Source organism: Palaemon carinicauda, chromosome 3 (genome assembly GCF_036898095.1).
Source record: "Palaemon carinicauda isolate YSFRI2023 chromosome 3, ASM3689809v2, whole genome shotgun sequence".
Classification (NCBI taxonomy): Eukaryota; Metazoa; Arthropoda; class Malacostraca; order Decapoda; family Palaemonidae; genus Palaemon; species Palaemon carinicauda.
The window spans coordinates 37,494,936-37,519,180 of record NC_090727.1 but is presented as its reverse complement, the minus strand read 5'-3'; the positions used below and the strand labels follow the sequence as shown (position 1 = coordinate 37,519,180).

General features: G+C 40.5%; 1 long non-coding RNA gene across 1 annotated transcript in view; it reads left to right on the top strand.

The window, feature by feature from the left end:
- LOC137638245 (uncharacterized) overlaps positions 1 to 22,812 on the top strand; it is a 23,040-nt gene extending 228 nt beyond the window's left edge. Inside the window, exons 1-3 of the long non-coding RNA XR_011043948.1 lie at positions 1 to 9; positions 17,254 to 17,378; positions 21,737 to 22,812. The exon at positions 1 to 9 is cut by the window's left edge and continues 228 nt beyond it. This is a non-coding gene — a long non-coding RNA (uncharacterized lncRNA). The remainder of the gene's footprint in view (positions 10 to 17,253; positions 17,379 to 21,736) is intronic.
- The last annotated feature ends 1,433 nt before the right edge of the window (positions 22,813 to 24,245 follow it).

Below are 24,245 nucleotides of genomic sequence, written 5' to 3'. Positions count from 1 at the left end.
TCTCCAAAGGTTGGTACCGTTGATTTATAAAACTATTCAGGTGTATTAAAGTGTCTTCAGAGTTATTTTCAATTAAAAAGTTTGATGGATTGTAGGTTGAAATGTTGGTAGGCAGCCTCTGTTTTGAGCCGGCAGTCATAGGTTAAGACATTTTTGCAATGGCAGTTGCAAGTCTAGTGTATAATGATCATTGATTATGATAGACTAAGGGACTTTTGAAACAATTTCAAGACCTATTTAAAGGATTTATCAGTTTTTTTCCAAGTGAAATTATATATTCATTTTGAATTCAAAACTGAAATTATTACTGCAAGGATACTGTAGTATTTTGACCAAACATCTGTTGATTATAATGTACCTAAAAGTGAAAGAAGAAAAATCCACTGGATATTTCTATATTTTTGACTTCTAAGTTAGATCATATCAATTGAATTCGAATAACATAGTTGAATAATATTGACATTTTTCCTTTTATCATATGATGCTCAACTATTAGAAATGGGTAAAATTATAGTGGTGTATGCATGATAGAGGCAACCTGTATGTATGATGACAGCTGAATAAGAATATGGCAGTGTAAAGGGGGCGTTAAGCCCCCCCCCCGCCCCTGTCTCCCGTCAGGCGAGTATGAAAGGACACGACCTTGTAGGTTAGGCATGGGGGCAGAGTTAGTTTAGGTTAGTTGGTGTCCATATATTTTGCTCGCTAGAAGAACGGGCTGCTGATATTCAAAGGCTTTTTATTTTCCCTTGCCGATATCCAATTTAACTGTAGGTGGTCTAATATTTGTAGTATGCTATATTTTTTTGGTATTACAGATTTAACCAAGTTCGGATATATCTCCTTACTTATAAAATATTTTTGAGATTCGTACGATAAAGCTACTCAATTCTTCTGCAAATTAAGGGTTACGGAAATATTTGCCGTTAAGAATTATTCTTAAACCCTGTGATTTTAGTTTGTATACTGATGATATTGGTTTTTGTTAATGCATTGTGGGTAAAAATGTCTGATCATCCTTTGGGTTTTGGTTATGATATATGGGTAGGTCTACAGAAACCTGATTGGTTGCTTTGGTTCAAGATTATCCAATTACTGTAATAACAATTTTGTAATTTATATGTCCTAAAAACAGTGTGTTGTCAGTTGACTTATGGATTTTGTTGCACAGAGGTGCAATGGTTGTTACTCTTCATTTCTTGGCGCTATTGGCCGGTTTCATGGACATTACTATGGAACTCCAGAAGTGGTAAATAGGTTTGAGTGTGAACATTCAGTGCTACCTTAAAGTGCTGTGTCCCAAGTGCGATTCTGATAAGGATTTTTTGTGATTTACTTCAACATAATGTAAGAATTTTTTTGTGATTTACTTGTAGTTTGTGACCTGGGAAGGGGAGTCCGTGGGCTTGCCCCCAGCTAGGTCCTAGACCTGAGAAGGTTTGTGACCAGAAAAGGGGGATCTGAGAGGCTTGTCCGCGGCTAGGTCTGTGACCTGGGAAGTTGAGTTCGGGGGATAGGTCTGTGACCTGGAACTACTGGGTTAGGTTAGGTGGTTTTGTTATTTTATGTGACTTTTTTTAAATTTCGGGAGTGTTTTATCCTGTTTACGCACACCCATAGTCCCAGCTTCCCACCATTGTCCGTCTGGATGGTGGCCATATGGAACAGTAGAACGGCTTATTAGGTCAAATTCATGGAAAACAGTATTCACGCTAGAAAATATATATTTTCATATCGGATATTAAAGTTTGAAACTAATTTCACCATTTATTTTTCAAATGAGATTGTGCAGACCTAATTGTTACATGTAGGTTTAATATACAGTCAATCTGTTAAGACGATTAGATCCTTGAATAAAGAAAAAAAAAAGTAGAATAGGCATGATATCGTTTCGCACGGCCAAAACCACCCAATAAGCGTATTGCATCACAGCTCCCTTATTATGGAGGACTCGGGTGGGAAGTCTGGATTTTACAGCAGGATTGAACTCGTGTTGAATGCAATGCACTAATTAAGAAAGGGAAAATTTCATAAATTTCATCAAAATCACATGAAAAATTATTGCTCATTATGTAGTATTGCCAAATAATGGACAATTTGTATGAATACACCAAGAGCAATAGAGCTACCCTATCATTGGCACAAAGTCTTGGCTTAGCTAACCTGAACTCTTCCACTGAACAAAGCCTAAAAAAATGCAAATTGAGTAAGGTTAGTTAGCTTCACCCTGACCTGACTTGCATAATCTACCCTGCAATTCTATACACCCAGTACTGCAAAAAAAAAATAAGTAAATAAAAAAAAAATCATGGTCCCAACATATTAAGGTAACCCTTTCAAAATATTACATGGTGCTTCCTGTTACATGAAGCAAAAATGGGAACGACTCGTATGTTTATACAAGATTTACCGACTTTCCCTACACAGGAATGTTTACTAACCATAACCCAACCTAGGATGCTAGATCCTTACCTAGCTAGACTAAGACACCACCCCTACCAAAAGTTATTTACAATGCTGTAGATAGAAGCAATTTGAGGATATATCTCAACGTGACACGGTACAATGCTGAAGATAAAACCAAATTATGGATGGATATCCAAACTTGACCTACTGCACGACACTAGTTCAAAACATAACTCAAATAGTAATCAGATTTTTACTTTGTCAAGTTCTGCAATGTATTTAATTATACACATTGGCTGGTCAAAACCTTACCTAAGGCACAACTATAAAACTTGCATAACATTATACTTGGTAACTCTATACTGTAAAAATTAAATGTATTATAAAAACTGCATTTGTTATGAAAAGTGTAGATTGTGGACTATTTGAGCATATTTTGCTCTGAATGTTAAGAGGTAAGAGATTAATAACTTGCATAAAAAGAAATATGTTAACTCGGTCTTTTCCGTGCATTAGAAATCTGTGGTAAATAATCGAGCCTATTACGGGTTTAAGACCTATTAGTCGGTTCGATGTCTTTAGACTCCCAGCTTTCTCTTTTGTTGTAATTTATATTTTTTTCAGGTAAAACATGTGATAACCAGGCACTTCTCAATACTTGTTTATACAAATACATAGTAAGAGAGGAAAAGTTAATCAAATTACATTGAGTAGAGAATTTGTTCAAGTAATTTATCTAAAGTGCCACCACATGGTTGCTCTCGTTACGTTCATATGTTCCCAGCTTATATAACTCCACCCTGTAGTGCACTGTGACAATTTTCCCCCAAATGTGCAGTAGGCCCACTCACTGAGCTTGGTGCTCTAATAGATATGCTACACCTTCTCTAAATGCAGTACTATTGACTATTAGATTTTGGCAGGATGTTTGGTTGATTTTTAGTTTGTTCATGACAGGTTTACACGTGACCATTCAGAATGCTTTTCTTTCCGGTGTTTAAGATCTTTACTTCGAATTGGCCTATCAGAGTCATATATTTGAAACACTACTATTGATTGTTTATTCTTGAAATTTGTTAAACAATGAGCTTCAGCATTTTTTGTTTATTTTTTTCAAATGAGAAGGCCTTAGTTCAGTCATGGTTACTCATTGGTGAAGATGTGATTATACCTCAGACGAAGCCATTTTAATATAATTAACTAATAACAAAGAAAGTTTCAGATTTCTAAAGCCTTGACTTTCAAGAGGTGCCTTTCTGGTCCTATATTGCGGGGAAAACTTAGTATATATGCTCAAATAGTTGATCAGTTTCTTCTTGAATGCCTTAATATCTTGTCCTTTGGATGTCTAGTGGGAGCTTATTTCATTGTCTTTGGGCAGCGTCTTTGAAAGTTCCAGAACCTACAGTAGACATATATCATGATTCCAATAATTTGATACCATCTGTTCCCTGTTCTCGTGTCAACATGATTTTTTGGCTGCACGATATGCAGCAATTCTTGGATATTTTGGAAGTCCAGTTCTATTTACCTGAAGGGTTATTATACATATTTTAAATTCAATTCTTCCTTTAATATGCAGCCAGTACCTCTGTCAGAAATAAAAACTGTCCAAAAGGTTCCTAGCAGTGCTCTTTATGTACAGATCAACACTAATGCAGTGTCAGTAAAGTTAGACAGCCCCAACTAGAATCATACATTTGTTGTCAAGTGCCATTTTGAACTTTAACCATTACCCGTTTTAACATGATTCGGATTGCTCAGACTCTGATTATTATTAATGTAAGAGATTACAGACTGAACCTTAGTGTAAGCTAAGGATATGGCTGTCTAAGGGTGAGTGGGTAAAGCCCACACCCTAATAAGTAAGGATGCAGCTTTTAGGTCAGGTTAAGTGGGGAAGTTTGTTAGCTGGTGTTCTTGTGTATTTGTCCCTTTTAAAATCAGACCATGTTAAAGATTGAGAAGTCTATCTGAAAGAAAACGGTACTTGTGATAGCTGTGGCAATTAGTCATATCATTTTTGCACAAAGAAACATTTTTATCTTGTTTTTATTGTTTTATTGGTTTCTACTGTTATCTTCTGTAATTTGTTAGTTGTTCTGTAACTGAAATACAAATCTCACTATTTAATAAGGGTATTACTTTCGGCGTAGCTGAAATGACGAGCCATTAGAATTTTAACGAGGGTTTACCACCACATCGCTAGTTAAAGGAGGGTAGGGAGGGGTAGCTACCCCTCCCCCCTCACACACACCTGTGAGAGGTCACTTTGCTTTTGGCTCGGGTGATGACCGGACGTGTCCGTTCCTACTCTCGCCTATATTGACAGCTGAGCAGAAAAAAATGACTTAGGACAAACTACCATGTTATAACAAAATATTTATTTGTAATACAGAAACTAACATCTGTAGATTTTAAATAATCTTGACAAATTTATTATATATAGTTGGTTGTCAGTTGATGCTAGTTCACTTGGAGTAGCGATTGCTTCTGGTAAAGCAAACCTAGAAGCATTGGCAGATGTACTCCTGTCCCAAGCTTTCCACTCCACCTTGAGCCAGACCTAAAAGATAGGTAAATCTTTAACCACCCAATTCAAATTGAAAACCAGAATTTGTATAGAATTGTTTAAATGAAAATATTAATATAATTTTTGACTACACTAAAATTGTTTACAATATATAAAGGTAAATCCAAAAGTTTAATTCACCTCCAAAACTAATATAAATTTAATATTAATTCCCAGAATTGCAAATCAAAAGCCAACCATTTCAATATTTTGACCTAATTAACAAATGAAATATATGCGATGAGGGCATCACTTAAGAATATACGTTAAAAGGCCGAATTTCAATTAACAAGCAATTTAAGGTCGACAATTGATAATTTTAATTAGAGTAGCCTATAAACAAACCTAGTTTCAGGAGCGCTTTTCAATTACTGAGTTCAAGGCTTTATTTATTTTTTGACTTGAGGATGATAAAAGTCACCAAGAAATGCCACTACTATTGTGCCAATCAATACAATGACCCACCTTATAATGACTTCATAGGATGAAAAAGAGCATGGGTATGATAATTCCATAGCCTTTGCTGCTGGTCGCCTCCACATTCATCAGACGAGGAGTTAATTTAGTTCTTCATGGTGTTACACTCGGTTTTCGTAGCACTAAACACAATGAGTCCCATCGTTGTAGAGTAATTTAGAAAATGTCCAGCACTACGACGACAAATATAAATCGATGAAATATCCCAAGGTGAGGTGAAGGAGAGTAATCACTCCTTGACGGTTGGTGTTGGACTGCTTTTCCCTTCCAACACTGACTTCGAGGTTACTTCGTAGAGTTGTTTGGCTCGGAATATTCAGAAAATTAGGTAGTTAGTAGTTATCTTTAACTCCTATTTACTTTGGTTTGCACAACGAAGGCTGAGGTCAGTTAATTAGCACAATTTTATTTACAATGATTAGGAAAAATAAAGCCTCGAACATTAATTGAACAAACCAGAATTAAATTAGAATAAACAAATTGAAAGAAACAAATTCAAAGAAATTCCTAAGTAAACTACGGAGATAATTACCAATTCCAAGGAATGTTTCTCCAGGTAAGGTAATTACCGATCATAAAGAAAATTTCTCAATCACCCAAAATATCCATAAACTTTTAACAAAATATTATAGGAATATATATTTAAATATATATTTTATACAACAGCCATTTTTTTTTTTTTTTTTTTTTTTTTTGCTTTTTCTTCTTGACTGTGTCTGGAAGTTGGCCTCTAATTGTCCCGGATTACCTGACCGCCCTTGCGGAACTTATATGTCGGCGGTGGACACAGACCCTCACACCTTGTGCCCTTTTTGTAGGGGCCAACGGTGTGAAAGAAAGTGTGTGGTGAGTGTAGGGAGTGGTCTACCTCCCAGTGGGAGAGGTTTACCCGGTGCCGGAAGAAGAAGAAAAAAAGGGATATTTCCCCTTCAAGGGTTCCCTTGAAGAGAGAAAATCTCAAAGGCTCTTCTTCCGTAGGCCAAACCACCTCCGAAGCTCCCACTCGATCGGTCTCTTCCGAGAGGCCGTCGAGTGGTAGCGTAGGCCGCAGTTCTGTTAACCGATCTCGGGGTTTGGGAGATGGAATTGCCTCCCATAGCGATGCAGCTCCTCCTCCTCTCCCGGGGGAGGATTTTAATTTTGATAATAATGTGTCTAACAATGATTTATTACAGCTTTGGGCTTCCTTGGGGCTTCAGGGCTCGTCCTCCAAGGAAGCCCTGTTTGACATGATCAGGTTGGGAGCAGCTGTCAAACAGTTGCCGGCGGTAGCAGAGGTTGATCCTCTGTCTATCGTCGACGTTGTTGTGGCAGAGGCTTCTGACGAGTTAGGTCAAACCCCTGCTGCGGTTGTTGATGTAGCGGAAGGCTTAGTTCCCCCCTCCGAACATCATTTGAGGGAGGAGCTAAGTCCAACAGTCTCTCCTACAGGTGTTTCTCCCCCTCGGGGGAGTGCACTAACAGAGACTCCTCTTCGTAGGACTGCCGATGGTCTGCCGGCTGCCACAGGTCGTATCAGACGTAAAGCTCGCCCTCCTCTTCGCCGTAGAGGTCTTCCTTCACCCCACAAGGGTGTTAGGAGGCGCCTCTTCGGGTCTTCATCTTCGCAGTCCCCCGCAGAGGATCCTCCACACCGTGCTCCGACCATTACTGCTGCATCCCTGGACCTCTCCGCAGATCGTTCGCGATCTCCTTATCCTGCCAGACCTGCTGACCTGCCGTCACCGTTCCTGGCCACTGATGCGCTGTGGGCGCCCGCGCATCCCGTTATTAAACGGGCACCGGTCCCTTCGGGGCAAAAGGGGCTTTCTCACAATGTGAGTAAGTCCCGTAAGCGCCAGGTATCCCCTGCGCGCCAACGTTCTCCTGCGCAATTGCGAGCAAGCGCTGTCCTGCTGCACTCAAGAGTTCTGTTCCTGAGACAACTCACCAGCGCTTACCTGCGCGCCATTGATACCTTGTTCGCCAGCGATCTTCGCCTCTCCAGCCCACATCTGCGCGCCCTCATCCTGCTACGTACCACGCACGCCCACAATCTCCTGCGCACCATCGCTCGCCAATGCGCCCACTCGCCCCAACGCTCCCTCTCGCCTGCGCGCCATCGCTCGCCGGTACACCATCACTCGCCCACGCACGCCCTTGTCATCATCCCTGTGCCCTTGCGTGCACGCGCGCGCCAACGTTTGCCCGCGCGTAAACAAGGCAAGACCTCATCGCGCGAGCGCCAGCACAATGGTATTTACAGTGCGATCTTATGCGCGAAATGACAGGAACACGTGCAACCAGGTCTTCATCATCGCCCCCCCCCCTCCCCATCCCGCAAGCGCAGACCAGCGCGCTTGCCTGAAGCGGGGAGAACTCCGGATAGGTCCAGGATCCAACCATTGTCTCTTTCTACTTTACAGGCAGACCCTGTTGTATTATCTACTCCTAAGGATCGCCCGGTCCCTTTCCCTCCAGAGCTGTCATGTAGGCTTTCAAACCTGCCTTCTCTGAAATGGGCCTTAAATCAATGGCAGCTTCAACCCCCCTGAAGAGAGAGAGAGGAGTAGACATCGTGGTGACTTCTCCTAGGGCCAAGCTGGCTCCTCGGAAGTCCTTGAGGAAGGCTCCTCCCCCCCGCCAGACCTTCTTTCCCTCCCCTGTGGATGAAGATTTCCCGTCCTCGGGATTCCACCGAGGTGAGGCGTTCTCCCATCGCACCAATGGGAGAAACCACACTCCGTGTAGGAGAGTCGTCCCTGGTAGGTGCGGAGAAGAGCCCCCCGCCATCGCTGCTAGAGTCCTGTATCCCTCCCAGGAGAGAACCGAAGGACTCAAAGACCATCCCGAAGTCGTCCTCAAGGATTCGTCCAGAGCCAACCAAACCCTCAGAGAACGTCCACGAGTCCCCCCAAGAAGAGCCTTTGGGGACAGGAGACTTTACTGCCAGTACTTCAGGAGGGGAGCCACAGGAGTCAGAACATGCTTTCTGGCAGGTTCTAACCCTGATGAAGAATCTCAACGGGTTCCCGGATCCTGAGATTCCCCCTCGAGAGGGCAAGGACACGGTCCTGGACCGAGTCTTTGGCACCCAGAAACCTTCTAAGGCCAGTGCGGCTTTGCCCTGGTCCCAAGGGGTGAAGAGTGCCAGGGACAAGATTGAGGGCCAGCTTTTCGAGCTCGCTTCCTCCAGCCGTTCCAGTGCCGGCTACAAACTCCTCCCGCCGCCTCGAGTCCATCAGAGGAGGTACTCCGAGATCATAGGGGAGTCCTGCTTAGCTCTTCCCTTGCACCACTCTGTGGAAGAACTTATCAGGGGAGTCCCTCTAGAGAGGCTCTCCAGCCGGCAAGTGTCCTTCTCGGCGACGGAGATCTTTAGTCAGGAGAAGGTCGTGAAATGTGCCATGTAGGCTACTTCGTGGCTAGACGTCTGGCTAGGTTCTCTCGGCATTCTGATAAGTTCCGAGGATCTGTCCAAGGAAAGTACCAGGAAGGCCTTGGAGACCTTCCTACTTTCAGGAACGCGCACCATCGAGTTTCTGGCCCATCAAGTCTCGAACTTAGGGCCAATTCCATTCTGAAACGACATGATGCCGTGGCCGAGAGGTTCCACACGAAGGTCCCCAGCGTCGAGGTCAGTAGGCTCAGACAATCTTCCCTCTTGGGAAAGAATCTGTTTGAGCCAAGAGACGTGGAACAGGCAGCTGAGAGGTGGAGGAAGTCCAACCAGGACTCTCTCCTACATAGGGCTCTTACATCTAAGCCCTATAAAAAACCAGCACCCCAACAACCTTGCCCGTCTAAGACAAAACCGGCAGTGGCAGCAAATGCAACGGTGTCGAAGCCCTTTCCTGTCAAAGACAAGAAGTCCTCCAGGGGAGGGAAAAATCCTGGAGGGAGTGGCCGAGGCTGCAATCGCTAGGATTGGCAATCCCCCTGCATGTCCAGCAGTGGGGGGATGCCTACAAAGTTGCGCAATCAGGTGGCAGCAACTCAGGGCCGATTCCTGGACGATTTCCGTAATCAGTCGGGGATATCGCGTCCCGTTCACAACATCTCTACCTCCCCTGACAGCGGATCCAGTGTCGTTCAGCTCCTTTGCCATGTGATCGGCAAAGAGCCAAGCCCTATGGGCAGAAGTCAAGACTATGTTAAAGAAGGATGCTCTCCAGGAGGTCGTCGACGGCTCCCCAGCCTTCTTCAATCGACTTACTTGTAAAGAAGGCGTCTGGAGGCTGGAGATCAGTCATTGACCTCTCGGCTCTGAATAGGTTTGTCAAACAAACCCTGTTCAGCATGGAGACGGCAGACACGGTCAGATTTGCTGTGAGACCACAAGACTTCGTGTACACTGGACCTGAAGGACGCGTACTTCCAGATCCCAGTCCATCAGTCTTCAAGGAAGTACTTAAGATTCAGCCTAGACAACAAGATCTATCAGTTCAAGGTGCTGTGTTTCGGTCTCTCCACAGCACCTCAGGTTTTCACCAGAGTGTTCACCCTGATTTCATCACGGGGACACAGGATCGTCATCCGTCTCCTCCGTTATCTGGACGACTGGCTGATCCTAGCAGACTCTGAGTCGACCCTTCTTTGACACCAAGGCAAACTTCTGGGACTTTGCCAAGATCTAGGGATCATGGTAAATCTCGAGAAGTCCTCTCTGCTTCCTACTCAACGACTGGTATATCTAGGCATGATCTTGGACACCAATCTCCACAAAGCCTTCCCATCAGACGACAGGATAGCAAGGCTGAGGAGGGTCGCAGATCCTTTCCTCAGACGAGAAGAACTCCCAGCCCAATCATGGTTACGTCTCCTCGGTCACCTTTCATCCCTGGCCCGTCTAGTTCCGAATGGTCGCCTCAGGATGAGTTCCCTACAATAGCGACTCAAGTCTCGGTGGAATCAGGGACACAATTCCCCAGATGTCATGGTCCCTATTGGCCCTTCGGAACGGACGGATCTGCAGTGGTGGGTGACAGACGAGAACCTACGGAAGGGAGTGGATCTTCTCGTCCTCCCCCGGGATTTGATGCTGTTCTCGGACTCCTCAAAGAAAGGGTGGGGGGCCCACGTTCTGAACAACAGGACCTCAGGCCTATGGTCAGAATCAGGAAAGTGCCTCCACATAAACCTGCTAGAAATGAAGGCCGTCTTCCTGGCCCTTCAACAGTTCCAACAATACCTGGCGGGCCACTCCGTGGTGGTGATGAGCGACAACACCACAGTAGTGGCTTACATCAACAAGCAGGGAGGTACCTTTTCAGAGCAGCTATCCCATCTTGCAGTAGAGATACAGAGATAGACCCAAGCCCACTCGATTCCACTATCTGCTCGCTTCATTCCAGGCAAGAGGAATGTGCTCGCCGACAGTCTGAGCAGGGCATCCCAGATATTGAGCAGGGCATCCCAGATATTGAGTACCGAGTGGTCTTTGGATCATCTAGTAGGCAACAAAGTCCTGACTTTGTGTGGTTCCCCGACTGTGGATCTGTTTGCGACAGCATTGAATTTCAAGCTTCCGCTGTACTGCTCCCCAGTCCCGGACCCCAAGGCACTCTGACAAGATGCCTTCCAACAATGGTGGGACATCATCAACGTGTACGCCTTTCCCCCGTTCTGTCTGATGAGAAGGGTACTCAACAAAACCAGAATGTCGGTCAACCTTTCAATGACCCTGATAGCTCCACTATGGCATCATGCAGAGTGGTTTCCGGACCTTCTGCAGCTCCTAACGGAACCCCCGAGAGAACTCCCTCCACGACACGAGCTACTCAAACAACAACACGCCAACATCTTTCACAAGTCCTTGGCCTCGCTTCGGCTTCACGCCTGGAGACTATCCAGCACCTCCTCACAGAGAGGGGCTTTTCGCAGAAAGTTGCGGAAAGGATGTCTGGGCACCTGCGAAAGTCATCCGCAGGAATCTACCAGGCAAAGTGGAGAGTTTTCTGTGGTTGGTGTCGTGGAAGGGTTATCTCTCCACTCGATGCCACTATTCCAGCAATAGCGGAGTTCCTTGTGTATTTGCGGGAAGAAATGCGCCTTTAAGTCTCGGCAGTGAAAGGCTATCGCTCAGTCTTAATTCTTGCCTTCAGACTCAAAGGAATGGACATTTCCTCTTCACTAGAACTTTCCCTACTCATACAAAGTTATGAACTTACCTGCCCTCAGTCAGAAGTGAGACTTCCTGCATGGAACGTGGTTCGAGTTCTCAGGTCTCTTAAGAGGCCTCCCTGCGAACCATTACGCCAGGCTTCTGATCGCCACCTGACTTGGAAGATGGTGTTCCTACTTGCTCTGGCTTCTGCCAAGCGAGTCGGTGAACTTCATGGTCTCTCGTATGACATCGCCCATTCAAGGGGATGGGGGGAGGTAACGTTCAAATTCGTCCCTGAGTTTCTTGCCAAGACTCAGAATCCAGGAGTGCCGGACCCTTGGTTCGACTCTTTCCGGATCTCGTCTCCATTCTGTAACAGATAACCCAGACCATCTCCTACTATGCCCAGTAAGGAGTCTGAGGCTCTATCTTAAGAGAACAGCTGCAGTTCGTCCCCAGGTGCAAGCACTGTTTGTTAGCACCGGGAAGACAAAGAGAAGGGTCACTAAGAATACCATCTCAGCCTCGATTCCCAGGGTTATCCATCATTCCCTGAATCCCAACCCTTCTCCGTCACTTTGCCCTAGAGCACATGATGTCAGGGGCATAGCTACGTCCCTGGCCTTCAAGAAGAACTACTCAGTGACACAGGTTTTACAAGCAGGGGTATGGAAACGTCAGACGACCTTCACAGCCCACTACCTGCAAGACGTGACCCACAGGAGGCTCGATACTTTCTTTATCGGCCCTGTGGTGGCTGCACAACAGCTGGTTTAAACCTCAGGCTCCTTAATGGACAAGTAGCAGGGGGTTGAGGGCATTGTTACCCAGTTTTAGTCTGCATGAATGAAAAGGTATGTGTGGCCCTTATTCTTTTCTTCATTCTCCCCTCTCTTGGAGAAAGCAGCATCCTGGGTTCTCTGCACAGCTGACCTCAAACCCCTGCAGGTAAACCATGTTCCCTTGTGTTCCTAGTATCAAGTTAATACTGTCACGTCCCCATACCTGACTAGGTGGTATTGGGAGAGTCCTAGTCTTAAAGTTCCATCTAAAGGACTTCAGGTAAACTTCCTAGGACGAGTCACACTTACTTCCTTCACACACAAGCTTATGTAGGCCGCGGCCTTTGCAGAGCAAAGCGTTAGCGTCAGATACAGAGTCCCCGGGCAAAAAGCCAGTAATGGCAGGGACTTACCACCCTACCTAAGGGTTAAGTCACCCATATTAGATAGTCTCTATCTATCTATATACCAAGGCACTTCCCCCAATTTTGGGGGGTAGCCGACACCAACAATGAAACAAAACAAAAAGGGGACCTCTACTCTCTATGTTCCTTCAGCCTAATCAGGGACCCAACCGAGTTCAGCTGGTACTGCTAGGGTGCCAAAGCCCAACCTCCCACATTTCCACCACAGATGAAGCTTCATAATGCTGACTCCCCTACTGCTGCTACCTCCGCGGTCATCTAAGGCCCCGGAGGAAGCAGCAGGGCCTACTGGAACTGCGTCACAATCGCTCGCCATTCATTCCTATTTCTAGCACGCTCTCTTGCCTCTCTCACATCTATCCTCCTATCACCCAGAGCTTTCTTCACACCATCCATCCACCCAAACCTTGGCCTTCCTCTTGTACTTCTCCCATCAACTCTTGCATTCATCACCTTCTTTAGCAGACAACCATTTTCCATTCTCTCAACATGGCCAAACCACCTCAACACATTCATATCCACTCTAGCCGCTAACTCATTTCTTACACCCGTTCTCTCCCTCACCACTTCGTTCCTAACCCTATCTACTCGAGATACACCAGACATACTCCTCAGACACTTCATCTCAAACACATTCAATTTCTGTCTCTCCATCACTTTCATTCCCCACGACTCCGATCCATACATCACAGTTGGTACAATCACTTTCTCATATAGAACTCTCTTTACATTCATGCCCAACCCTCTATTTTTTACTACTCCCTTAACTGCCCCCAACACTTTGCAACCTTCATTCACTCTCTGACGTACATCTGCTTCCACTCCACCATTTGCTGCAACAATAGACCCCAAGTACTTAAACTGATCCACCTCCTCAAGTAACTCTCCATTCAACATGACATTCAACCTTGCACCACCTTCCCTTCTCGTACATCTCATAACCTTACTCTTACCCACATTAACTCTCAACTTCCTTCTCTCACACACCCTTCCAAATTCTGTCACTAGTCGGTCAAGCTTCTCTTCTGTGTCTGCTACCAGTACAGTATCATCCGCAAACAACAACTGATTTACCTCCCATTCATGGTCATTCTCGCCTACCAGTTTTAATCCTCGTCCAAGCACTCGAGCATTCACCTCTCTCACCACTCCATCAACATACAAGTTAAACAACCACGGCGACATCACACATCCCTGTCTCAGCCCCACTCTCACCGGAAACCAATCACTCACTTCATTTCCTATTCTAACACATGCTTTACTACCTTTGTATAAACTTTTCACTGCTTGCAACAACCTTCCACCAACTCCATATAACCTCATCACATCCCACATTGCTTCCCTATCAACTCTATCATATGCTTTCTCCAGATCCATAAACGCAACATACACCTCCTTACCTTTTGCTAAATATTTCTCGCATATCTGCCTAACTGTAAAAATCTGATTCATACAACCCCTACCTCTTCTAAAACCACCCTGTACTTCCAAGATTGCATTCTCTGTTTTATCCTTAATCCTATTAATCAGTACTCTACCATACACTTTTCCAACTACACTCAACAAACTAATACCTCTTGAATTACAACACTCATGCACATCTCCCTTACCCTTATATAGTGGTACAATACATGCACAAACCCAATCTACTGGTACCATTGACAACACAAAACACATATTAAACAATCTCACCAACCATTCAAGTACAGTCACACCCCCTTCCTTCAACATCTCAGCTTTCACACCGTCCATACCAGATGCTTTTCCTACTCTCGTTTCATCTAGTGCTCTCCTCACTTCCTCTATTGTTATCTCTCTCTCATTCTCACCTCCCATCACTGGCACCTCAACACCTGGAACAGCAATTGTATCTGCCTCCCTATTATCCTCAACATTCAGCAAACTTTCAAAATATTCCGCCCACCTTTTCCTTGCCTCCTCTCCTTTTAACAACCTTCCATTTCCATCTTTCACTGTCTCTTCAATTCTTGCGCCAGCCTTCCTTACTCTCTTCACTTCTTTCCAAAACTTCTTCTTATTCTCTTCATATGACTGACCCAATCCCTGACCCCACCTCAGGTCAGCTGCCCTCTTTGACTCACGTACCTTGCGCTTTACTTCCACCTTTTTCTCTCTATATTTTTCATACTTCTCTATACTATTACTCTGCTGCCATTCTTCAAAAGCCCTCTTTTTCTCTTCCACTTTCACCTTCACTCCTTCATTCCACCATTCACTGCCCTTCCTCATGCTGCCTCCAACAACCTTCTTGCCACATACATCACTTGCAATCCCAACAAAATTTTCTTTTACTAACTTCCATTCCTCCTCTAAATTACCAGTTTCTCTTACTCTCACCTCATCATATGCCATTTTCAACCTTTCCTGATATTTACTTTTTACCCCCGGTTTTATTAGCTCTTCAATCCTCACTACCTCCCTTTTACATCCACCTACTCTATTCCCCCACTCTTTTGCTACAACTAATTAGATAGTGTGGTTTGTATTTCAGTTACGGAACAAATGACAAATTCGTTAGGTAATTTGTATTTTTCCTGACTATACAAACCTTAGCTATTCAATCAAACTTGCCCGCCAGCCCTGTCCCTCGGAAAGTCTTACCTCTAAGCAAAGTGAGCTCTCACAGGTGTGTGTGAGGGGGGAGGGATAGCAAGGTACCCCTCCCTACCCCCCCGCTAACTAGCGATGGGTTAGTAAACCCTCGTTAAAATTCTAATGGCTCGTCATTTCAGCTACGCCGAAAGTAATACCCATATTAAAGAGCTAAGGTTTGTATAGTTAGGAAAAATACAAATTACCTAACGAATTTGTCATTTTAATTTTACCCAACCCAAAACCTCGATTCCCACCTGGGGTTCCGGCATTACTGTTGGGAGTTGTGTTGGCTGGGGGTAATCGGAAAACGATGCCTTTGGTTTTCATGAAAAATTGTTGGTTGGGAAAATACCGAAATCTTAGTGCTACTTTAATGCCTATGTATTTGTAGAAAGTGCTTGTGGGGAGAAAAATATATATAAAGATTCTCTTCACTTACTTGCTAGCTGTCATGTCTGTAGTAAGTGCTTTGACAGGAGTGCAATCTAATTATAATGATGTTTAATTAATTTGAGTTTAATATACATAACCTTGTTTTAAGGTTTTGTAAGTGATATAGCATCATTAAGAAACTGGAAAGTTACAAAGGGTGAAGTCTCTAATCAGTGACAACTACCTAGTACCTTAGACTAGGTTAGGTGGGTATGACTTTAGACGTAATGCATCCCACTCCGTTTTCCATGGCACACCTGAGCTATGAATTTTTCTAGCAGGTATTGGTGGGATTTATGCTTATATGTCCTTTGTATATGGTATGGTGCACTTGTTATTAAGATATCCTCACATTTTGAAAATTTTCCCTCCCTCCCATTCAGGCTGACGTATAGGAGGAAGGTTCTTGCCTTTAGAAAGCCACATGCCTCTGCCAGAAGGGAGTAATGGAGCTTATCCAACCGTGGGTACCCTTAGAGCTCTAAAAGCAGAGAAAGATCCTGGTTTGGTAGCCATGGATGTTACACAGGTTTCTGATGAATTTCCAGTCCCACACTGATCCATTGCCATAGGGCTGAAATAGGTAAGAAATATGCTTCCCTTGGAATCCACTCACCACCTCAAGAAAGAAGTAGACCTAACCCTTTGACTGTTTCCCCTAGATTTGATCAGCTAGGGCATGAGTCTAGTATTTCAGATATTACTGACATGCAGGAAGTAGGAAATGGTTCAAACACCCACTCCATAAAGGCAGGAAGGAGGAAATGATCAAAACCCCATTCAGGCAGAAAAAAAAGGAAATGGTCCAAACACCCAGTCCTTTCTGGCAGAAAAAAAAAGGAAAGGGTCTAAGCACTCACTCCATTCCGTAAAATTTGGAATGTGTATCTTCCAAACCTTCCTAAATTCCATGGAATACTCAGTGGTGGTCTCAATCATATTGATATCCTTATCTGAAAGCTCTTTGATTAGGTTCCTAGAGACATGAAGTGGCCAGGCCCTTCTTTTTTGTCTGAACTTCAGTGGCCCGTATCTGTAAGTTGCTGTACCCTACTGACGGAGATATCCCTCGTTCAGCTCTAAGAGCTATATTTATCAGTATGCCATTCTTAATGATGGGTATCATGGGTGGTAGATAGATATCAGGATTTCTTTTTTTCTTCTAAACAAGAATAATTTGATCTGTAGATATTTGCCTACTGAGAGTAGGAGTTACATGATTTATTATTGTTATTCAATGAAAAATATCGGTCATTGGGTGAATTTGGATATTTTTCAAATCAGATTTTAATAGATAAGTCAATCCATTAATAGCCTACCAGTGGATGGGCAACATCTTTTGAATGGTCATTTTAGATAATTATAAAAGCAAAAAAGTCATGCTCGGTTTCATTAAATGATTGTACAAAATGGTTGGCAAGTTTTTGAAATGTTTTCACAAATTTTCTTTTATTTCAGGTTCTTATTGAGTGGTGAGATATGGGAGACTGAAAATGGGAGGTCTATGATTTTCCTGTTCTCCAATGAGAGATTTGAATCTGTAACAACCAATAAATAGCAGTAACTGGAATTATAAAAATAAGGTTAATAAAGAGCATTGTGTTTAACATTTTAATAGCATTATAAAAATGTTGACTTGTTAGTAGATTGACTTTTAAGTAAATGTTAATTGGGTTAGCCATTTTATGAATTATCATGATTATAGATTGTTAATAGGTTGCATTGGGACAATTAAATATATGGATTGAGTAGGATTTAAGTAATTTTATTTTTAATTAGTCATTCTATGTAGAATTAACGTTGTAGTAGGTTACAATAAGATTGGCTTCTTGTATTGCATCGACGATTGTAAGTTGGACGAATTCTATATTTTATCAAATGATAGTGTCAAATGTGTTAAGTGCTCTTGTTAGAAGGTATTAGTAGTATAGAATTGCTAATGAATTACGGTGAGATTTAGTTGAAATTTTATTATGAAAGTGTTGAATTTCCAATGTTTGCTTCTACACTAATACAAACCATCGTTCTTTGATAAGAGTAATTTCAGCCTGGCTGGAACTCAGCTGTCAAAATTTAAAAGGTGTAATCAGTTACTGAAGTGTGGCAGTGGAACTCCGTCCACTTGCCAACCCACCGAGAAGCGACTTCAATCATCAGGTTATACAAACATATGCTCAGAAATTACCAGAGATATCTTTTATGCAGATATTTTATTGGTATAATGAAGAACATGACTGAATTAGAAGCCAGGTATCTTTTTATGGCACATGTGGAAGAACATAGGGAATCGACTTTTATATAGTGTACTGATGGCTCCAAATCTTGTGCTGGCGTTGGATTTGGAGTATATAGTAGTTCTTTTAACTGAAGAGGTACACTTCCTCTAATATCCTCCATATTTGATGCTGAACTTTATGGCATACTGACCACTGCTGAGAAAATAGAATTGATGTAAGGTGGTAATTTTACCATTTTTTAGTGATGCAAGGAGTGTCCTTCAAGCTTTAGAAGTTTTTAATTCCAGTAACCCTTTAGTTTTAAAGATTTTAGAATGGCTTTTTATATTTGGGCTGAGAGGTATAACAGTTCAATTTTGTTGGGTTCCAGCACATGTAGGTGTGTCTGGAAAAGAGGAGGCCGATTCACTAGAAAAGAATGGTGCATCAGAGTTGCTACCTAGAAGGTATTCCATACCCTGTAATGATTTTTTACCCACAATTAAGAATATTATTTATAGTAATTGATTATTATGATAGTTTAATTGAAAATAAGAGGAGAGAAATAAGTATGTTAATCCTCTTGGAGGTATAATAGGATGCCCCGAAAGTGGGAAACTACTCTTTGTCACCTCCGCATTGGTCACACTCAGGTAACACACGTTTTTTGTGGCTGGCCAACACCAACTATATTGTGACGACTGTTTAATACCCTTGACAGTGAGGCATTTGTTGACTGAATTCCCCACTTATAGTAGCGAAAGAATTGGATATCTGTTTAACGCTCGAGGTGAGGATGGCAGGTTCATCCTTGCCAAAATCCTTGGTCATGATGTATCGTACAATGCTAGCAGCATTTTCTAAATTTATTTCAGAAGCAGGTCTTCTAAATGCTATTTAACTTCGAGAACATATTTGCTTTTATTGATTTAATTTAATATTCTTTTCCTTTTTTATTATTATAAACGATATTGGCGTCAATGACCTTTGATTTCAAGATGCCAGAAAACTTCATATTCATTCATTCATTCATCGTGTGCAAAGTATTTTAATGAAGACAACGGTTTTTCATTTATATCTTATAACTGTAGCTTTGGGACAGCTGTGTGGCCATCCTACTGACTCCTCCTTGTTCTTGTTATTGTACAGCATTACTGTTTGCTGTCTCCCTCATTAGTATGGCCGTTTGACGATAACAAATCCTCAGGAAAGGTCAACTCTTAGGCTACGATGTACATTCATTGAAAGAAGTTATTGCCATGTGGGTTCAGAAAGGATGCCACCCATCCCCTTTCGTTCCATGTCTTCATGATATTAGTAAGATGCTAGGGACATAACCATGTTTTTGCCTGTTTCCTGTCTTTCCCAGTAAGTTTTTTCTTCGGTCCTTACAACCCTGTGAAGGCAAACTTCAGATCATTTCCTCCTCTACCTCTTCTTTGCTCGAGTCCTGGCTGCTATTTCGGGAGAACAACAAAGAAGTTATAGAAATCCAGTAGGTTTTACTGATAGGATTGAAGTTTGTTTGACTACAATTTCTCTCCCCATAGGAGTGTGTGGGGTACCTATCTCCCTAAGATTGCCAGCAATTGTCTCTTACAAAACGAAACATAGCAAGCACGCATATGAGGTGCATAGATACCTGAAATAGGGATTGTTACACCTATTACTATTGCTCAGTTGTGTATTTGGAGGGGTGGATCCCCATGCGGTAGGCTCCTACGAGTAAGGTCTCCAGTTGCAGAATCTCTGTTAGTGAGAAATTCAAATTTTAAAGAGAGCTAGCTAGCTCTGTGATACGTTGCATTCTCCCCGATCGGTTAACAATTTTGTACACTTTTCAATAAGGAAATTCTAGATTTTGCTTTTTAAGGTTTTCTTAGACTGCACATTATTCTCTTGATATTTTAACTTGTGTCTTTAATAACTTTAGATACTCTAGGTAATTCATTATTTATTTAGTATGGTTGTATACCCATGCAACATCATATACTTCATTAAATGCTTTATATTACGGATGGAGTTATATAGAAATTCACTTTATAATCCGGATATCAGTACACAAGTCTGTGAAAGATAAACTGCCCATTTACCAAGTGGAATACAGAAGATTAAGTCCTAATTTATGATGATATTCTTATTAATTCTTAGGGTAATTGGGTAGATGGCATAACCCAAACAATTGTTTGTTAATAAATCATTAGGTAAAGTATATAGCCCTGAGGTTTAGATTCATACAAAGGCGCACTAAAATTTAGGAGCTTCCAATTGTGAGTGCCATGCCGACTCTTTGTTAAAGATTTCGTGATATAAATACTCTATAATATTCTGAACAATAATACATTGTTAGCTGAACTAAATAACATAAGTATTTTTATTGAACAATAATAGGTAAGTCAGGGGACAAAGCAGGATAGGGCAGCTAGTAGTAGATGAAGGCAGGATTATATAATTAATGAATAAGCTTGAATATATTTTACCTTGATTTAAGGTAGCATTGTTAATCATAGGCAAAACCTAGATAATGTTGTTCTACATTTAATAATGTTAAAGACGTGAGTCTAGTAAAACCAGGTGGTCAGTTTGTGTTGGATAGGTTAGTCCATGGGTGAAGTATGCCCAGTAAGCAGGGTCCCTAGGATTCAAGCTTCTATGAGCCCCTTGACACCCCATAGCGACCACCTCACCCCGGCATATTTCACGATCTCTCGTAAAATTTATTACGAAAATATTACAACTGTAGTAAATATAAGTTTTCACATTTAACACTAAAAATAAACTTTCATCCCTGGTGGCCCCTGCTCTTGGTTTCAGCTAATAATGGGCCCTGCCAGTAAGTCAAAAAATAAATGTTGAAGAAGACCATAAATTAACCAATTAAGACTAGTTTAGTGAGGCATTGTGTGTATGATAAGTTTTTCCATATTCCAAGGCAGGAAAAGTAAGACGGTGAAATTGGATAGAATAAGCTGGTTCATTAATTGAAAGCTAACCAGAAAAACCACTAAGATGAATTAATGATTGTGATAGGATACTTGGAGTTAGTTTGTGGAGGATCCATACAATATGCATTACAAATTTAGTATGTCATTTCAATTACGAAAATTATAAATTTAGAAAGTTACATGTCTTTTTAGGAGAGTGAGAACACCACATTAATTACTGTTTTGCACATTACTATACTTTTGTATACAAAGAAATATTCTACACCTGACACTATTAGTGTGTCAATAAATCTATTTCTACTCAGAATTTTTATATTTTTCTATGATTTTTTCTATGACTAGGCTTATGTGTGACCTGGTATCCACTGTGGTGTAGGGTAGAATTCTTTATTCAGAGAACTGTGGTTTATTGAGTATCCCTTGAATAGAATTGCAGGGATTAACCGAAGGATTACTGAAGCTCCTGTTTGTCATTGGATTACCTGAGGCTAATCATTAGATTATTGTAGTGAAATAGGATTTAGGAGGTAATGCTTTTCCACTTTTCAAGATATACTTTTGGATGAAAATTTTGATTTAAATGTCATGGACATGTGTAGTTTGGCATTAATTTCAGTAATAAGTTTTAATACGTCAGAATATTTTGTATTCTTTGTACTGTAATTCATCATGAAGAATATTTTACTAAAAACAGTAATATCGATATTTACGTGCGTATTAAAATATTCAATGAGTTAAGACATATTTCTGTACAATTAACATCTTTTATTTATTTTTCAGACTATAATTGCCAGAAGAGAAGGAAATTATTCTAGCCTACTGTTTGAAATAGAATATTAAACTAAAAATATACACTAAGGATGAACATCGACAACGGATAATCTCTGAACTACTGCAGAAAAAAAAATTCGGAAAGTTTTCGACGAAGTCAAGATATCATGTTATTAACTAATGATTTCAAAATGAACACCAAATAGTCTCATCTGAAGGGATCAGTCTGATATCAAATCTTTCTCAAGTATAAAAGAACTCTTATGAGATATATTACAGTATTACAAATATCTTGAAATGTACAATTGACCAGATTTTGCGAGGTTGTGTTATCTTAGTCATTCCATTTATATCCCGTAAGTTCGATAACAATGACTAACTGAAGATAGAAAGGAGTATGGTTACAGTAAATAAGAGATTAACTGAAGATAGAAAGGAGTAAGGTTACAGTAAATAAGAGATTAATTTTTGCAATAACGATATTACCAGATTAATTCTAAGTTTATCGAAGTGTCGTTTTTTTCTGTTTCAAGTCGTGAATTTCATTATTTAAGATATTAACTTGTATTCAGTCTAGTAACAAGTATTTTATTTGGCATTAGTTTTTACAATCAGTTCATACAAAGGTAATTTAATTAGTTTTTAATGATATTTCTAATTTAATTTATAATTATATTAAAATTAAAAAAATTTTCAAGTAAATTCTAACCACCCAAAATCTTATCTTGAAAATTAGGCACAAATCAACGTTTTGAGCATTTTTTACTGATAAAAATTCGGATTGCACTTTACTAATTATTATTTGATAAACAGGCATAATCATTCATTTATATACCTGTAAACTAAATTAGCAGGAATTATTATAGGTAATGTCAAATGTATTTTTTTGTTATGTATTGTAAATGTTTTTTTTTTAATGAGGAAATTTAACATTAGCGAATAATTTAGGCTAGAAAATGTGAATGAGAAAGGACAATTTACTTGGAAATTTGCTGCTCATGCTTTCAGTTTCCATTAACTAGATTTTAAGTCAAATGTCAATTTCCTTTGGACCTTTAAACATATCATTTTAGAATTGTGTACAGTAAAGTACTGTAAACAAGATATCTAAACGTGGGACTGAAGGGAAATTAACGTTAATCTTCTCTAGCATTAAATTAAAATTAATTCTACAAATTCTACAATCTTCATATTAAAGTACATTAATTGGATGTGAATATAACCCGAGACTAATTATTCTAACTGTGTATCGTTTCATCTTTGTCTATAGTATATGCTATCTTATATCTATTAGCAACTGTCACTGAATTTTCTTGCATAATTTCAAATATAAGCTTATGATCTCTTAATAGGTATAAGCAGATTTGCCATTAAAAAAAAAAAAAAAAAAATAGGGCGCTCTAATTAACCACATCTTGCCAGTATTGTTCTGTCACTGTTTTATCTTGGATAGAAGAATAGCTTATCATGTTCTAGCAATCAACACTAGAGAGAGTAAAAGTAATAATAGATGATTTTGGCTTATATGTTTCAAAATAGAAGTCATATTTGTGTCCCCCTTGTAATAATGACATATTCTGCTTAACTGAAAATTTATTTTAAAGCAAAAGTACTAGAATTATTTATCCTAAATTTCAGTTAGAGAGAACCAAGTATACTTTTTAAAGATTTTGTTTTATATTTATCAAATAGGTTTACATATTTTACGAGCAACTAATCCATTTATCCAGTGTAATAAGAAGAAAAGTAGAGTCATCAATAGAATAATAGTGAGTAATTGTCAAGGGAATCACTGTATTACTTAAATAATATTGCTAAATTTCAGAAAGTTGATCTCTCTCTCTCTCTCTCTCTCTCTCTCTCTCTCTCTCTCTCTCTCTCTCTCTCTCTCTCTCTCTCTCTCTCTCTCTCTATATATATATATATATATATATATATATATATATATATATATATATATATATATATATATATATATATATATATATATATATATATATATATATATTAGAACTAAGGTTATATTCACAACTAAAAATGTACCAAATGTTGATTAAGTTAAAAATGTACCAAATGTTCAGTTTACATTGTTTGGCAACCCTATGTCCCAAGGTGTTTGTAAGGTTATTATTAAAACGTCATATCAGATGATTTAATGATTTTAGTTGTTGTTAATGTTTACAAAATATCAATATCTTATTTATACTTGTTTGCAGTAGCAGAACCTATTTATTTATATTTTCAAAGGGAGTGAACAATAGTTTTTTTTCAAAACCATCAAGATGACAAAATTGCCATTCAAAGGATAAATTCTCTTTGCCTACTGGTTCTAAGCTTTGCATATTTTATATAAAAAAATGAAATTAACTGCTTTGTACTTTGGAGTGTAGAATATATATAGGTATATAGTCTATATAGTTAATAGTTGTGCTTTGGAGCATTTTTCAAATTAAATTTATATTAAATGTTATAAGAAAGGAATAGTAATTTGAGTTCCAGGGAAGCATAAGTTTTTTCC